Below are 19,195 nucleotides of genomic sequence, written 5' to 3'. Positions count from 1 at the left end.
AGTAGTCTCTAGGTTAAGGGTTATGTATCAGTAAATCATCACAGCTACAATAGAATTTCACAAGAACGCTTGTGGCAAACAACCCAATTTTATGATTTGGCTTCAAAGGGCCTTCACTCCAGCTTGACTAAGATTCATATTTTTTGGTATATTCAAGACTAACTCTGGGCTTGCATTCTCAAAGTGTTTGAGATAATAATAGTATTTTCATCTTCTTGAAGTTCCTTAACCTTTTTCGAAACATGTAGCCTCTGATTTCAACTATAATCTTAGGTTGAATCAAGTCTCCTAAGTTTATAATTTTCTGTTTTTACACAGACATAACACTGATGGCCTAGGTTGCTAAGCTAAAGGAGCTTACATCCTTTCAGGGGAGAGAGCTGATGAGCATGTTGTGAAATCCATCAGTCCAGGGGGGCAGTGCCTCCATCAAATCAGCTTTTCTCTCTCTCTCTCTCTAACCCTAGATCCTTTGGCTTCCAAGGAGAATATTCAAAGTACCACTCTATTTAACACCTGCTGTGGTACAGGCAACAGCTGTTATTTCTTCCAGGCATCTACTGACCCTGGCTGGCTTTCTTAGCACAAGTTCATGTGCCCGACGCACAGTGAGGCCAAACAAATCAAAACGTTGGAGTTTGGAGCAGAGAAACATTTATTGCAGGACAATGCAGGAGATGGGTGGCTCATGCCCTAAAAAGCCCCGAGCTCCCCGAAGGGTTTTGGCAAAGCATTTTTTAAAAATTAAATTTATTTTATTTATTTCTTTTTGGCTGTGTTGGGTCATTGTTGCTGCGCGCAGACTTTCTCTAGTTGCGGCGAGCGGGGGCTGCTCTTCATTGCAGTGCGCAGGCTTCTCGTTGCGGTGGCTTCTCGTGTTGTGGAGCACGGGCTCTAGGTGCGTGGGCTTCAGTAGTTGTGGCTCACGGGCTTAGTTGCTCTGTGGCATGTGGGATCTTCTTGGACCATGGCTCGAACCTGTGTCCCTTGCATTGGCAGACGAATTCTCAACCACTGCACCACTAGGGAAGCCCCATAGCATTTTTAAAAGTCAAGTGAGGGGGGGCAGGTCGCAGGGTATGTGATCAGCTCATGCACAATTTTGTGGTTGGCTGATGGTGAGGGAACAGGGTGGTATCACAGGGGTTAACATTATCAGTCTTTAGGCTCCAGGAGGCCTGGGGCTATGTGCTCATGGTCGTTAAGTAGTTAACTTCTTCCATTTGGTGGGGGGTTTTCACGTCTGTGAAACAACTCAGGAAATGTGCATCAAATACTGTTATCTGGGTACTTTAGAGAGGAGCTAAGCAGAGGATATGGGGGAAGGCCTGTCCTGGGAAGGCCCCATAGGGTCCTGCTTGGTTACAGCTTAACCTGGCCCTGGGTTCTGGAGGGACTGGATATCTGGTGACCAGTGCTGCTGGGGAGGCCAATTCCTCAGGCTGTGCCCAAGGGCATGTAGCCTCCACCTACAAGCTCAGTGCCTAGCATCCTTTCTAGACGGTCAGCACCTTGCAGTGAGCTTCCCTCTGTCCATCTGGGAGTGAGGAGTGGTCCGAGGACATGCTGGACACTCACTCTTCATTTACTTCTCTCAAGACCCCTCCCCTGAAGGCTAACACCATGGGGCAGATCCAGGTTTTGTGGGGTCTGAAGCTTACATAATTTGTGTGTGTGTGTGTGTGTGTGTGTGTGCGTGCGCAAACTCTTTAAGGCAAATAATGCAGTTAGGCATAAAAATTAGATATGAAAGTGAATATTTAGAATGAGAAAGAAGTCATAGCAAATTTTTTAAAACTTAAGCTAACAAATACCAGAAAGGCACAAAAACCCAGCAAAATAACAAAATATGTTTATTACCTACCCAATATACCCTATGATATATTTTTTTCTGTATTTGTGACTGCGTAGCCTTTGAGCACATCTCCACGTGTAAAAGGTTTTACAGTATCGTTTTGTAAGAGAGGACGGAAGGGTGGTGCTAGGGATTGAATGTGTGTTCGTTCCCCCTCCCCACCCTACACAGTTCAGATGCTGAAGCCTGATCATCATTGTCTTGGTATTTGGAGGTGGGGCCTTTGGAGATGATTAGTTCATGAAGGCAGAGCCATCAACATTGAGACAAGACCCTCCACCAACAAAAAGATTATGACTTGCTAAAGGCTCAGATGGTAGTTATCATGTTTCAGCAATAAAGTAGTTTTTAATTAAGGTACGTACATTGTTTTTTTAGACATAACGCTATTGCACACTTAATGGACTACAGTATAATGTAAACAACTTTTATATACACTAGGAAACCAAAATATTCATGTGACTTGCTTTATTTGATACTCGTTTTATTGCGGTGGTCTGGAACCAAAACCTGCAGTATCTCTGAGGTCTGCATGTCCTAGGGTCCCTCCCAGGGCCTGTTAGGGGTCCATGCAGGTGAGGGACCTGAAGCTCAAGATTCATTTATTTGATTCACGGTAAATACTCCCCTGCCCTTTCCTATTTTTTTAAATTTATTTTATTTTTGGCTGCGTTGGGTCTTTGTTGCTGTGCGTGGACTTTCTCTAGTTGCGGCGAGCGGGGGCTGTTCTTCCTTGCGGTGCTCAGGCTTCTCATTGCGGTGGCTTCTCTTGTTGTGGAGCTTGGGCTCTAGGTGGGTGGGCTTCAGTAGTTGTGGCTCGAGGGCTCTAGAGCTCAGGCTCAGTAGTTGTGGCGCACGGGCTTAGTTGCTCCGCCGCATGTGCGATCTTCCTGGAACAGGGCTTGAACCCGTGTCCCCTGCATTGGCAGGCGGATTCTTAACCACTGCGCCACCAGGGTAGCCCTTCCCCTCCCTATTAATAGGAACACTTTCTCAGGCTAGAAAGCTTTTTCATCATTTCTTTAATATGGGAAGAATTTCTCCCTTACCATCTCCTTTACATCGTCTTACATCTGCTTCTCAACCCTGGCAATGAGCTTCCCCCATCTCTCTACTGACACCACCTCTGCTAAGCCCATCAGCAAACTTGTAATCCCAAGAACTCTTTCAGTCTGTTTCACTGGGCCTCCCTACAGCATTGTTGCATTGTTGCATTTTCCCTCCTAGAAACAGCTCCTTTGGCTTCTGTGACATAACCCCTGCCCCTCATCATACTCTGATTTCCTCTTCCAACCCTCTGGTGTTTCTGTCTCCCTAAATGTTGGCCTTCCTCCAGGTTCCAGCCTGAGAAATGGAATATTTCCTGCCATATCAGTAAACAAAGGAGGTCACAGTCATCAGTGCGTGCAGCCCTCCAACGGTGAGCCCTGAGGGAACTCAGGAAAGAAAGAATACCTGCCATCTAGCAGCCATCACACTGCAGCCACTCCCCATGGTGAGCCCTGAGGAAACTCAGGATATGAAAATACAGGATACTGGCCCCAGATAGCTGAGGTGCATATCAAAGGAATGATTTCAGTGAGCGCAGACTCTTGCATCTTCCCCCACACACAAAAGCGCTACATTCACTTAACTTGGGATTTCTGGTTTCCTTTAATTCACAATAATCCTTTGATGTTCCCAACTGCCTGCCCTTTGCTGCAAAACGTCTATGTAACCTGGCTCCCCTCCAATGCCTCCTCAGAGCAGTTCTCTCAGGGTTACTTGAGATGCTGCCTTCCGGGCTTGAAGTCCTAAAAATTCCCACCAAATAAAACATAACTCTCAACTTTTAGTTTGTGAATAATTTTTTAAGTCCACAAGCCTTTCCCAGCTTCTCAATCCACACACAACCTGGAGTGATGGCGTCCACACCATGGCAGTGGCTGATACCCCTGTGCTCTGGCTCCCAACTCAAGATCTTCAGCCTAGACCTTTGTAACCACCCATTAGACTGTGGACTGGAGGCAGGGACTGTATATTATTCATATTTGCATGCCCCGTACCTAGCAGGTGCTTAATACATGTCTGAATGAATGAATAAATTAGTGAATGCTTGCTAGTGAGGCCAGGTTACATATTATTAAGTTGGAATGCTCAACCATGTATAAAGTACTTTATACAGGGTGGAAAATACAGCGGTTCCTGCTAGAGTAGCTTTTAGTCACCCCATTTAACTATTCATCAGAGAGGGGAGGTCTCACATGTGAGAAAAATGAAAACAAAATAAATAAAAAACGCAACAGACCAACTCCATTTCAAATGGAGATCAGAATAAACACTGCAGATTTTCATTAGAAACTCTTTGAAACCACCCTTTGGCATCTTCTGTTCTGGGTGGTTCTGAGAAACAATTTGCTTTAGCGGTTTGGTGAATAAAGGCCAAGAAATGTAGAATTGCTTTAAACATTTTTTCTATTCTTTCAGTTACAGTTGATGACAGCTTCAAATTTTCTTAGACTGACATATATAAAATTGGATGGTATTTCTTTGTTGTGCAACTAATAAACTCTTTCATCTGTTTTGAATATATTTTCCCCTTGAAGTCTGAATACATGCCTAGGCTCTGTCTAAACACAAATTGTTTGAACAAAGAGGAAAAAGATCTAATTTAAGAAATCATTGTCCCTGGGTGGCACTAAAATCTCGTTTGTTTGAATTTCTTCACTTTTCTTTTCCCAAACAATTGTTTAGTACAAAAAAAAAAATCGGGAATTTAATTGAATGAATGCAATATCATTTAAGTAATAACATTCTCTTAGGCTGTATAATAGATCAACTAGACTTCTACTCTGCTGCTAATATTTTCAGCTCAGTCAGTATTCTGATTCCAATTTTGTTACCTGCTAAGCAAGAAGTCAGGTGGTATCCAGTTACACCCCGCACTTTTTAAAGTGAAACTGGGAAATCTGAAATTCTTGGAGGAAGTTGGTAGCAGCGTGAGTTGCCTTTCTTGGAGGTTAGGAGAAACATCAGAAGTGAAGAGAGAGGGTGTTGGGTGGAGAAATAATGATGCCCAGAGAGAGGGCAGAGTTCTTCAGGCTGCAGGAATGAGCAAGGAGCCTGGGAGTCCCTGCCAGAGGAGTGAGTTCCTTTAACGGTGGAGCACAGTTCTCGGGGTGTGGTCCCCAACCAGCAGCAGGGGTGCCTGGGAGCTCGTTAGAAATGCAGATTCTAGGCCCTTACCCCAGACCATCAGAAACTCTGGGGTTGGGGCCCAGCCATCTGGGTTTTTTTTTTTTTTTTTTTTTGCGGTACGCGGGCCCCTTACTGTTGTGGCCTCTCCCGTTGCGGAGCACAGGCTCCGGACGCGCAGGCTCAGCGGTCATGGCTCACAGGCCCGCTGCTCCACGGCATGTGGGATCTTCCTGGACCGGGGCACGAACCCTTGTCCCCTGAATCGGCAGGCGGACTCTCAACCACTGCGCCACCAGGGAAGCCCGACCATCTGGGTTTTAACAAGCCCCCCCATGATTCGGAAGCACGCTCAGGTTTGACACCTGATTTAGAGGGAGGTGGAACACCCCTGTGCTCGTGAAAATGTTCTATTAAGAACATCGTTACTAACATTTTTCTTTAATGTATTTTAGGCAATACTGCACAGGCGATATATTTTCTAAAGCAAACCAGTTTATCTGGCTTGTTTTTCTCATGGTTCGTATGGGGAGACAAGTGACATCGTCTACCATGATTGGGTGCTAAATAGGATACATTTTAAGGATGGGTGTAGAGGGAACATTCTCAAGTCTCAGTATGGTTCATTAGCCAGAGAAACATGATAGGCTGTCTTCTTGCTAAAATTATACAAGTCATTATCAAATTTTCATATCACTTGTATATAGATAGTATTTTCATTCAATTGGCATTGCAAACAAAAAAATATCAAATTTGGGTAGTATATAATTTTATTTTATCGTTTGCCATTAACTGAGCTAAACTTATTTTTATTTTAACTTTCCTTTTATTTTTTTCAAGCTTTTCCTTCTGTGTTCGTGCTTGGGGTGTTAATAGCATGTCAAACTAATTGCACTTCTCATGGTCTAATTCTATTCACTGTCATTTTTGGCAGTAAAATTCTGAGCTTGGCATGCTCTCACACTGACACCGGCTTGCTAAATTAGCTGAGCAGAATCTCAGAATGCTAGAATAAATCCAGGCAGAAAAAAAATCCAAAAATATCATCAGGGTTCATATAGGACATTTAAGAATTCTGGTCGGCTTACGTGTCCACTGCAGGAAAAGCTTGTGTTGATCTCACCCTTGCCACTCTGGTTTTATTGATGATGTTTGCTTTCAGCGCGTATGTTAATGTATTAGTGAAGGGCTCAGTGGGCTGCACATGACATGACAGAAAGCCAACTCAAACTGATTTCAGCAAAGGGAGGCTATATTGCCTCTCATAACTGAAAAGACCAGGAAGGGTCTGGCTTCAGGCATGGCTGGCTCCAGGGGCTCAAATGGTGTTGTGTCAGGCAGTCTCTAAAGTGGTTCCCAGTGATTCTTGCCTCCTGGTATCCTTGCCCTGTGTAATCCCCTTCTCTTGAGTGTGAGGTTGGACCGGGAGACTTGCTTCTAACAAATAGAATATGGCAAAAGTGACGGGATGCCATTTCCCAGATTGGGGCACAAAAGGGCTGACTTCTGTCTTGTTTGCTGTTGGTCACTCGTGCTTTCCCAGAGTGCTCCAACTGGGGCAATCAAGCTGCTGTGTTGTGAGTAGCACTGTGGGGAGGCCCAGGTGGCAAGAAATGGATGTTTCCAGCCCTCAGCTAGCAAGAACCTGAGGCCTGCCAATGGCTGTGTGAGTGAGCTTGGAAGTGGGTCCTCTGAGACTGGTGGACGGCCATGTAAATGGAGAAGACTGTAGTCCTGGTCAATATCTTGACTGCAGCCTTGTGAGATCCTGAGTCAGAACCACCCAGCTAAGCACCCCTGCATTCCTGACCCACAGCTACTGTGAGATGATAAACGCGTGTTGGGGTAATTGTTACACAGCAATAGATAACAAGTACAGATGTCACTCACCCTAGGATTCTCTCTCCAACCCCAAGCAATGCTTTCCTCTGGGAGTGAGGCCTTTGTTACCAAGCAGACCTTCCTCATGAGGTGGCAGAATGGCAGCTGGTAGCTCCAGGCTCATAGCCCAGCTCCCTCAAAGGGTAAGTGACTTTCTCCCTTGCAATGGATAAAGGAAAATCCCTGGGATTCAGTCTCATGAAACTGACTTAAGTCACTTCTTGCTGGAGCATTTAGCATTCATGTTTCTTATGCTGCTCCCTCTGGTGGTTTGGAAATATCTGAATAGTAGTTGTACCTGGAGAGTTCAGCTCCCCGTTTTGAGGCTCTCTGAGTTCTAAGTTAGGCCAAAGTGACCCTAGAGTTCTGTTGGCTCGTTCTTGGCCATAGGTGAACCTTGGCTAAAGTCTAGGTGGTGGGACAGAGTGGGCACAGATGACTGAGATGAGGCAGTGGTCAGTGTCTCCACAAGATGTCAGGTTACTTATTGACTGTGATCTATGAATAGTCATTATATGACTGTTAAGGTGGTCATAGTTTTCATCTTCTGTCTTCATGACCGGCTGTTGATTAGTTTATAGCAGCCTCCTGGGCCCGGTGATTGGTTCTACTCCAGAAATCATACCACATAGGCATGTGCCACGTGTTGAGAGTGTCTGCTCTAGGAGTTCTCTTCCCAGTGTCCTCACTGCTGGACCACTCTCCAGCTTGGCCTGTCTCTGGCCACCCTCCAGTGGGGAGTGGTAGGATGTCACAGGCAAGGGCCAGGGCTTTACATTTAGAGACCTGGGCTTGAGTCTTGGCTTGACTTTTTACAAGCTGTGCAGACTTGACCTCTCTGAGCTGTAGTTTCTAAAATGGGGATTTTAGTACCTGCCTCCTAATATAACTATTAAGTGGCACAAAACTTACTCTATTGTGAGTGTGTGTGCACGTGTGTGTGTGTGTGTGTGTGTGTGTGTGTGTAGTCATATTAAGTGGCACAAAACTTACTCTATTGTGAGTGTGTGTGCACGTGTGTGTGTGTGTGTGTGTGTGTGTGTGTGTGTGTAGTCAGTCCCTGGAACATAGTAAATGCCTCATAAATCATCCATAGAAATATTGTTTCAGTGTTCTTCAAATGCAGAAACCAAATCTGAACTTGGCACTTCATATAATAATCTAATTAATCAGCTCACCCTCTTCTGAACTCTTCTAATAGTATAGCTTAGTCTTCAATACAGACTTTGAGGTGGGGGGGTTGCCACATCATGCCATTGACTCAAATTGATCTTATAATGAACAAAACCCCTCCCACTTCTGTTTTACATGAACTGCTGATAAACCACATCCTTACTATTCTGAACTTAATCATTGAACACTGATGCCTCTAACATTCTGCTTTGTCATTTGTGGACACATCCATGTTATCTGTCCAGTGTTTTTGAATCTTTTTCTTTGTCAAACAAATCAGTTGGATGTGCACTGTGTTGATGAGTTTGTCCACTGGGTGAGCAGGCCATCCATCCTGTCCCCCAAGATGTTGAGAGAGCCCATTCTAGATCCCCTTTGGCTGATTAATCAACCTGAACTCTTGGTTTATTTAGCTGGCTGTGGATGCTCCTAATTTTTCTAATTGTCAACTCACATGGCTTCATATAGTCCACCTGGGTGCCATAAAAGCCTTTTTCAAGTACTTTCTTAAAATTCATAGTCTGTGTCTAATCTATACATTATTATAGCTTTATCAAAAAAGAAAATGAAAGGCTTTGTTACTTCCATATCATCAGCTGTATCTCTTTCAGGCAGAAGCCCCAAGAGGCAGGTTCCTTTATAACTTGTAAATTACACTACTGCTAACGTGTAAGAGTTCCGGCTATTCCATATTTTTGCCGACACTTGATATTATCAGAAGTAACTTCGTCAATTTTCTGAGGGTTAAGTGGTATCTTATGGTTTTTATAATTAGAAACCCCCAATTACTACTGAGATTGAGCATGCTTCCATATTTATTGACAGTTTGGGTTATGGTTTTCTTTGCCAGTTTGTACTATTTGATCATTTTTCTTAAATTTGATTTTTTAAATTTAATAATATATCTCAGACCTTTCTATACACGTGCATGTGTAGAGTGTATCAACAAAAAATCAAATAATAGTCAAGCTAAGAAGAAAGAAAAGAGAATTTTATTTGAGCCGAACTGAGGATTACAACCCAGGAAGCAGATTCTCAGAGGCTCTGAGAACTGCTCTATTGATCAGGAGTTAGAGATGCAGTTTTATACATTTTTGAGACAAAGAATTTATGTGTCATATTGACAGGTTAGCACTGTGCACACAGGTCCTCAAAGATTTTTTTTTTTAGTCAGTTATGTATGTGTAGATCAAGCCTTTAGTCAATGTGACCCCTTGTATGAGATGAAAAAGAAATATTAATCTTAGAATTACAATGCTGGCATCTGAAGAAAGGGACCAGTTTTTCTCAAAGGTTGACTTTATCCTCCTGCTTTGAGGAGGTCTGGTTAATGTATAATGTAGATGTATTATACATTGCACATTGGGAAAGGCCTACCACAAAGGGCATATGTCATTTATTCTTTTCTTTCTCTCTTAGTTTTATTGTCCTACCATAGAAAAATTTGTGATTTTTCCTCGTCATCTTCCCCCTTTTGGTCATAAATCTTTTCACAGAAAGCATTAGGTGATCGACTATTTGGTCCCTCAATGCCGGGGTGGTTGTTTACCTGCCCCAGATCATGTCCCTCAGCGCTGGGCCTTGATAGCCCAATTCTTTCTTGCCATTTCAGAGGTTATGTTAGTAGAATGCTTGGCAAGGACTTATAGTCAATTCTACGTGTCCAGTTTTATCTTATATGTGCATTGTGCCTGTCTAGTACCTTATATAGAATTATAGATGTGATCAGTTTCAATTCATTTAAGCATTATATATATCATAGTAAATTAATCAGATGCAGTAAACAAGCATATAAATATATTGATGGAGAAAAATTTTATAGATTATACATTTGATCAATCATCTCAGTTTGTTGTACAGTCATTGTATGTGTGCTTTGGGCAGTAGACTTGAAGCAAGCAGTGATAAATGTCATGAGTAATTTGATAGCCAGGAAATGGATGACAACACATATTATACACATATTATGAAGATAACAATTGTCTGTAAAGCAGAGAGGAAAAAGTTGCCTAGTCCTGAGGGGAGCCAACTAAACAGGTCATTTAAAAGGGCAGTCATTTTTACATCTTGTAACCATTTTGCTTTTTGGAAAAGTTTTTCCAGGCATGTCTAAACCTCTCCAGAGGTGTTGACAGAAGTGTAACAAGTAGTGTGAGCAGTAGCACAAAGTAGTGTGTCCAGTAGAAAATCTAAGGCAATTCTGTTATCTAATACTACTTGGGCTAAGGAATTTAGGGATTTCTGCTGTGCTGCAGTGCTTTTTTGTGGTTTCTTCAGCCATTTGACCAATGGTGGCTGATAGATTTCTAAGCATATCCCTGTTTACATTTACTCCTACGCTAGGAACCAAGATTCCCCAAAGACTTTGCCACCAGGTATTTTGATATCTTGCTAGCATGGATCTCTTGACCCTTTAATAGGGAGAAAATGGAGGTCCATCTGTCTCTTGGTATATAGACAGTGGGGTAACATAATGTACCAATAGCATAAACCTTCTACTTGCCAGCTATTTAGACATTTATGTGCCCATCCTTGGGAAAGTGCATTAGTTCCAACACCACATATGAAGACAAAACCTCGGGTAGCACAAGTGATTCCTCCCAGAGTGCTTTCATTCGTAGCTTCCTTAATGGGAAGTTTTGTTAACATAGTATTAAACCATGGGTATTTCTTTTACAGGCTTTCCAAAAGCTATCTGTATGATATTTGAGGGGTTGCTGGCATAAGTGACTTTATTTTTTTAATTTAATACATCTGTTAATCAAGTAAGGGACAGAGCGAGGGGGTTCTAGGGTAAGTTGTGTCTGGTCTCTAAGAATCGAGGGTAGTGTCGGACAAGGGGTGGATATACTAATGTGTTGGAAATTTGAACCTGAAAGGTTAGGCCAGAGGGAGGTTGATCTGAGTAAGTGGTAACATTAGGGACATCTGAAAAGTCAGTGACAGGAATTACAGGGGGTTTAAATTGGCCTTGTATTGACCAAGGAATTTGGTGACATATCCAACAATCAGTTAAAATGCCCCCAGCAGCTGTACTTTGTAATAGTTTTACTAAAGAGTTTTCTTTCCATCCTAAACATTGGCACAAAATCATAGCTAGAAATAGAACAATAACTTTCAATTTTGATAGACAGACATTTTGATAGAGAGATAGTTTGAACTAGTAAGATAAGTCTTACAGGCCTGGCCTCAACTCTTGGGTTAGCTGTCTAGCACTGCTGTCATCTCCTTCTCAACCTGGCTTGGTGGGGCCTTTCTTAGTTAGTGGAAGCCGGGTGTCAGAAATAGGAGTTGCAGTCCATTCATGAGGGGAGGCCTTTTTGAGGTGAGAAATGTGAATCCAAGAGCTTACTCCTTTAAGTTTTGCAACACAGGGATTTGTTAATAATACCTGATATAGTCCTTTCCAATGTGGTTGTAAGCAGTCCTTTATTTTGTCTTTTCCAGTGGACAAAATCTCCAGGTTGTAACTCATGGTCCTTAAGGTCTTTTTCTCCTGGGAGCTCATTGTGGAAGGAATCAGTTACTAATTTTTCATTGTCTTTAAGTGCTTTGATGAGTCCTTGACAGTAATGTAGAATATCACCTTTAAGAATCGTTGGTTCATACATTCCTTCATCTAGGTGCATAGGTCACCCAGTAATTATTTCAAAAGGAGACAATTAATGTTTACCGAAGGACGTAGACCTAAGGTTGAGGAGTACCAAGGGCAGAGATTTTGGCCATGGAAGATTAAAAGCCTCTGAAAATTTAGCCAGTTGTGTGTTTTTTGTTTTTGTTTTTTTTTTTGCGGTGGGCGGGCCTCTCACCGTTGTGGCCTCTCCTGTTGTGGAGCACAGGCTCGGGTCGCGCAGGCTCAGCGGCCATGGCTCATGGGCCCAGCCGCTCCGCGGCATGTGGGATCTTCCCGGACCAGGACACGAACCCGTGTCCCCTGCATCGGCAGGTGGACTCTCAACCACTGCGCCACCAGGGAAGTCCTGTGTGTTTTTTTAAAATTAATTAATTATTTATGTTTGGCTGCATTGGGTCTTCGCTGTTGTGTGTGGGCTTTTATCTAGTTGCGGCGAACGGGGGCTACTCTTCGTTGCAGTGCGCGGGCTTCTCATTGCAGTGGCTTCTCTTGTTGCGGAGCTTGGGCTCTAGGTGGGTGGGCTTCAGTAGTTGTGGCTCGAGGGCTCTAGAGCGCAGGCTTAGTAGTTGTGGTTCACGGGCTCTAGAGCACAGGGTCAGTAGTTGTTGCACATGGGCTTAGCCCTGTGGCATGTGGGGTCTTCCCAGACCAGGGCTCGATCCCATGTCCCCTACATTGGCAGGCGGATTCTTAACCACTGCGCCACCAGGGAAGTCCCCCAGCTGTGTTTTAATTGTGCTGTTGGTCCTTTCTATTAATCCTGAGGGTTGAGGGGAATAGGAACAGTGAAAATGCTGCATTACTGGCCGAATCTTTCAAGTGGATTTAATGACCTGTCCAGTAAAATAGGTACCCTTGCCACTATGCAACTCAGAGGAATTCCTCAAACTGTAATTATTCTTTCCAGTAGTAATTTGCCTACTGTTAAGGTCATTGCTCTTCTGCAAGGAAATACTTCCACCCAGTATGAAAACAAGCATACCATTACCAGGATGTATTTGTAGCCTTGAGAGGAAGGCACCTGGATAAAGTCCAGTTGCCAAACTTCAAAGGGTCCCTTCGGGAGGGGAAAGTGGCCTTGAGAGCCATGAAGGGGTTTACCAGGATTATATTTGGGGTAGATAAAACATCGGTGATAAATCTTATGAGCTATAGTGGGAGAGGATTTCCGGATACATTGTTTTCCCCATAGTACCATTTTTTCCAGGGGCTCTGGGAAGGTACCTGTTGCAGTTATGGTAATTGAGTACTTAAGGTACCATAAGCCTCGTATTTGGTCTGAACCGTATTTATGAGATGGGATCAAAAAAATCCCCCTTTTTTCTTCCAGGCCTGCTTTTCATTTTCTGAAGCTGATTCTTGTGCCTACAAAGGAAATTTCTTGACCGTTTCATCGGAGTTTATGGTTGAGCAGAGGATATTCTCAATATTGGGAGGGAAGAAGACTTAAGGCAGTTCATTTAGCTTCAGCATCAACCCGTCCATCCCCTTTGGCTTCTGTTTAATCAGATTTGGAATGTCCATGTATTTTAATGATGTCCAGCTGTTTGGACAATTGAATGGAGTCTAATAGTTTTGAGATTAGCTGTCCATTCTTTATTGGCTGGCCAGAAGAGATAGGAATTCCTCTCTGTTTCCATAGCATTCCAAAACCATGAGCCACTCGGAAGGCATAGTGGCTATCAGTATAAATACTGGCTCTTTGATCTTTGGCTAATTGGCAAGCCCTAATCCATGCAATCACTTCAGCTTGTTGGGCTGATTTGGTGTCTGGTAAATAAGAACTTTCAATTACTTCTACTATAGATGTTATTGCATATAGAACAGATAATGTCCCTGTTCATCCTTTAAAGAGGATCCATCTGTAAACCAAATTAAATCAGGATTATCAATGGGAACTTCTTGTAAATCAGTCCTAGGAGTGAGAAGATAGCGTGATGCAGTCATAGTTGTTGTCATCTTGAGGTGCTGGAAGCAGGGTTTTGGGGTTAAGACTCTTACATCCAGCCAAAGTAATATTGGGTGAAAAAGAGTAACAGTACTTTGTAAGAGGCCAGGTGACTCATAGAAGAGTGTTGAGTATGATGAGAATTTGAGAGATTCAACTGAGTGAGGAACATAAATAGTCAGAGGGGACTTCATTCCAAGTTCTTCAGTAGCTTTGCATAAGAGAGTGTCACTGAAACAAACCTCATACAAGGTGGGAACCCTCTTGCCACCGAATCTAGCTGCTGACTGTAATATCCAGTGGGTCAGTGCTGGTCACCATGCCTCTGAGTTAATACACCCAGGCTGTTTCCTCTGTCTTCATTCACAAAGAGGAAAATTGGTAATTTATAGTTAGGATGGCCGAATGCTGAAGCCTAGGATAATGCAGATTCTAAAGCATTTATAACCTTTCTCCTTCTGTCGTCTATTCAGTTGGGTCTGGCTGGTCAGACTTAAGTAATGCATAGAGAGGTTGGGCAGTGCAGGAAAAACTAGGTACTCAATTCCCGCAATATCTGGTTAGACCTACAAATCCTCTTAGTTGTTTTTTTGTTTTGGGGAGTGAGAAAGCTAGGATTCCCTTAATTCTTTCAGGATCAATCAATAATCCTTCCTTAGATATTAAATGACCAGATTATCTCACAGTTGGTAAGCAGAACTGTAGTTTGGTTTTGGACACCTTATGCCCTTTAGAAGATAATTGTTGCAGTAGATGGATAGTGTCTCTTTGGCAGTGCTGTTCAGTTCTAGGACACAAAAGTAAGCCATCTATGTATTGAATTAAAGCAAAGCTGTTAGGAAAGTGTACATCAGCGAAATCAGCTTTAAGTATTTGAGAAAAATAAGTAGGGCTTTCAGTATAGCCTTGTGGCATAACCACCCAGGTGTACTGACGATCAACCCATGTAAAGGTGAAGAGGTACTGGCTTTCTTTTTCTACTGGAATACTAAAGAATGCACTACATAGGTCTATTACTGAGAAATAACAGGTGTCTGCTGGAATGGCTGAGAGCAGAGTGTGGGGATTAGAAGGAACCACAGGGTGGCGAAGAATCCCAATACGATTTATAGCTCCCAGGTCCTGAGCAAACCTGCAGTCTTTTCATTTGTCTTTCTTACCAGTAAAATGGGAGTATTACAGGAACTGGTACAAGGACTTATAAATCCTTTCTTAAGGAATTCCTGAATGTTAGGTCTTACTCCATTTAATGTCTCTGGTCTGAGTGGATGTTGTCGGGTATTGGGTAGAGGCTGGGAATTATCAGAGTTACTTTAACAGGAGGAGCCATTTTAAGTTTCCCAGTATCTGAGGAAGAAGATGATCACAAGTTCTCAGGCACTTGTAATAGTAAATCATTATTTTACTCTTGATTTGTTTGAATTTTTGTTTTCATAACCATTTTTTTCAGCATTTATGTTCCAATCTGCAGCTATATCTTCTAAATCTAAAATCATTTCACCTTTAGGTGAAAAGGCAGTATGGACATTATATGCCTTTAAAAGGTCTCGTCCTATTAGATGAGTTAGAGCACATTTTATGAAAAAGGAATGCATGTCTTCCTGCAATAGTTCCTAGCTGAAAAGTTATTGGCTCTGATTAAAAAAAACTGCATGGTATATTTGCCTTTCTATCTCACTTCACTTAGTATGATCATCTCTAGCTCCATCCATGTTGCTGCAAATGACATTATTTCATTCTTTTCTGTGGCTGAGTAATATTCCATTGTATATATGTGCCACATCTTCTTTATCCATTCCTCTGTCAGTGGACATTTATGACATTTGGAGAAAGACAAGTATCATATGATATCACTTATATGTGGAGTCTAAAAAAATGATACAAATGAACTTATTTACAGAACAGAAATAGACTCACAGACATAGAAAACAAACTTATGGTACCAAAGGGGAAACGAGGGGGGAGGGATAAATTAGGAATTTGGGATTAACAGATATACACTACTATATATTTAATAGATAAACAACAAGGACCTACTGTATAGCACAGGGAACTATATTCAATATCTTGTAATAACCTATAATGGAAAAGAATCTGAAAAAGAATATATATATGTATATGTATAACCAAATCACTTTGCTGTACACTTTTAACATTGTAAATTAACTATACTGCAATAAAAATAAATGTTCTTTAAATCATCTGTAGAAAAAAAATGCATAAGAAAATTTGAAACGCCTGCCATTTGATTTGATTGTTTATTCTGAGGCACAGGGCAGTGAATAAGGGTAAGGTTAAGAACAGACAATGTAGCCCCTTGTCTACAGGGTCTTAGTAGTTTCCCCTCCAATTATCTCAATTTCCCCTAAGGTATTTGTGAGCAGGAGAGGAAATGCCGTCTTGAAATCCTTGGAGCAACCCATCCATTTGTAATTTTACCTTGTTCTAAGTCTCGCTTGAATTTGTGGCAATCTCTTTTAAAATGTCCAGATTTTTTGGGCTTCCTTGGTGGCTCAGTGGTTGAGAATCTGCCTGCCAATGCAGGGGACATGGTTTCGAGTCCTGGTCCAGGAAGATCCCACACGCCGCGGAGCAGCTAAGCCCGTGCGCCACAACTACTGAGCCTGCATGCCACAACTACTGAGCCTGCATGCCACAACTACTGAGCTCACGTGCCTAGAGCCCAAGCTCCACGACAAGAGAAGCCACCGCAATGAGAAGCCTGCGCACCGCAAAGAAGAGTAGTCCCCACTCGCCACAGCTAGAGAGAGAAAAGCCCAAGTGCAGCAATGAAGACCCAATGCAGCCAAAAATAAATAAATTTATTAAAAAAAAATCCAGATTTTTTTGGCTTCCTTGGTGGCTTAGTGGTCGAGAATCTGCCTGCCAATGCAGGGCACATGGGTTCGAGCCCTGGTCCGGGAGGATCCCACATGCTGCGGCAACTAAGCCCATGAGCCACAACTATTGAGCCTGCGCTCTGGAGCCCGCGAGCCACAGCTACAGAAGCCCGCCTGCCTAGAGTCCGTGCTCCGCAACAAAAGAAGCCAGCGCGATGAGAAGCCCGCGCACCGCAAAGAAGAGTAGCCCCCGCTCGCCGCAACTAGAGAAAGCCTGCACAAAGCAACGAAGACCCAACGCAGCCAAAAATAAATAAATTAATAAATTAATAAAAAAAGTAGTCCAGATTTTTTGCAATAAAAACAGGTGCGGGGCTTCCCTGCTGGCGCAGTGGTTGAGAGTCCGCCTGCCGATGCAGGGGACACGGGTTCGTGCCCCGGTCCGGGAGGGTCCCACGTGCCGCGGAGCGGCTGGGCCCGTGAGCCATGGCCGCTGGGCCTGCGCGTCCGGAGCCTGTGCTCCGCAACGGGAGAGGCCACAACAGTGGGAGGCCCGCGTACCGCAAAAAAAAAACAAAAAAAAAAACAGGTGCGGTCATTTCGCGACTGGCTGGAATTTGGGCCGGTTAGTTTTGAAGGGCCGCCAAACTGCCATAGCTGCACATTCATAATTTTGGCAGCTTTTTCCTTCTCTCCTTTCTGTAAGGTTTTAGAAAGCAATGGCTTCCGAGGCTTTTTTCTAACTTAGCCACTGTTTCTAATCATTTTTGGTTTGTTTCTTGCAGTGAAGCCATTTTATTATTTCCTCATTTTGAGGCTGCCAGGTACCAATTAAAATATGCCTCCTGGGCTTCCCTGGTGGAGCAGTGGTTGAGAGTCCTCCTGCCGATGCAGGGGACACGGGTTCGTGCCCCGGTCTGGCAGGATCCCACATGCCGCGGAGCGGCTGGGCCCGTGAGCCATGGCCGCTGGGCCAGCGCGTCCGGAGCCTGTGCTCCGCAACGGGAGAGGCCACCTCGGTGAGAGGCCCGCGTACAGCAAAAAAAAGAAAAAAATATATGCCTCCCATTCTGGTTGTTTGATTTTATAGCTGGCTTTTTCTAATTGAGCACGCAAATAAATTTAGGTAAATCAAAAGTGCCCCATTTTGGCTATCTCCAGGACAAATTATCTTTGGTCAAATTTTCCTATTTGGTTAAATACTTGCAACTGTCAGTCCCATGGGTATTATACATAAACCCAGCTGGTGTCCCCATAGGTGGCTATCTGTCCGGGAGCTGTTTGGCCTTTGAGACACAATTTCCCATTATTAATTTGGTAGCCTGATTCAGATAAGAGATATGATCTGAACAATTTTCTAAGGGCAGTGTGATGGATCCGATGTGGCTGCTTCTGAGTCTAGCTCCCCAAGGAGTTACCCTTGGGTCGATTTGACTCTCTTAGTGTCTGTTTCTCCTGCCCACCGATTGAAACTGCCGTGAGTGCTTGGGGCTCCAGTGATCAGCCATTGTTATGCCCCGCTGGCAAGGAGAACTTACTTAAAGGCAGTAGAGGGATTCTCTGTAGAACCATTTCCTCAGGCACTTCTGCTAGGTTCTCAGTCACCTGAGAATGCCTTGTGGCCGGAAGGAGCAGATGTCCCTTTTTCTTTGGAGTAGAGTAGGCTCAGTCTCTTATTTCATTAGCAGACAGTTCGTTCAGACCATATATTGGCTTGTTTTCAGTTTGAGCCAAAATTAACAGAGATTAGCCACCTGTTTCCCTAGGCTTCCTGCCTAGATACCCCCCTAGGTCAGGTCCCTTCCTAGGAACATGAATTGGTGCCTTTTAAGATTCTGTCTTAAGCAAAAAAACAAAAACAAACCAACCTGCCCCCGCCCCCCAGAAAAAACCAGCTTGAATAAAATTCAGGATGTCATTTAAAGCAATGATGTCTGGATATCAGGAGAACTCACCAAAGTACCTGAAGAGTACTAAGAAGCTGGTGGGGCTCAAAGGGCCCGTGCTGGTATGGAGCCCGGGTTCCGGGTAGACTCCTGATGTCCTCTGGTGGGTGTCTCTACTATCTTGCTGATTATGCCAATAAAATGTAGACAAAAAAATCAAATAACAGTCAAGCTGAGAAGAAAGAAAAGAGAATTTTATTCGAGTCAAATGGAGGATTATAACCCAGGTAATAGATTCTCAGAAGCTCTGAGAACTGGTCCATTGATCAGGAGTTAGAGATGCAGTTTCATACATTTTTGATACGAAGAATTTAGTCATATTGACAGGTTAGCATTGTGCACATAGTTCATCAAAGTTATTTTTTTTAGTCAGTTATGCATGTACAGAACAAGCCTTTGGTCAATGTGACCCCTTGTATAAGATGAAAAAGAAACACTAATCTTAGAATTACAGTGCTGGCATCTGAAGAAAGGGACAAACGTTTCTCAAAGGTTGATTTCATCCTTCTGCTTTGAGGAGGTCTGGTTAATATATAATATAGATGCACAGTGCACCATGGGAAAGGCCCACCACAAAGGGCATGTGTCATTTATTTTTTCTTTCTGTCTTAGTTTGACTGTCCTGCCTTAGAAAAATTTGACTATTCCTCATCAAGTGTTTGTGTTTTGTTTATTAACAGTTGCAGAATGTCCAATTTTATGGATCTAGAATGGTTTATTTAACCACGTTCTTCTGATATTTAG

The sequence above is a fragment of the Lipotes vexillifer genome, unplaced genomic scaffold (genome assembly GCF_000442215.2).
Source record: "Lipotes vexillifer unplaced genomic scaffold, Lipotes_vexillifer_v1.1 scaffold1002, whole genome shotgun sequence".
Classification (NCBI taxonomy): Eukaryota; Metazoa; Chordata; class Mammalia; order Artiodactyla; family Lipotidae; genus Lipotes; species Lipotes vexillifer.
Note: the sequence above shows the minus strand (reverse complement) of the source record.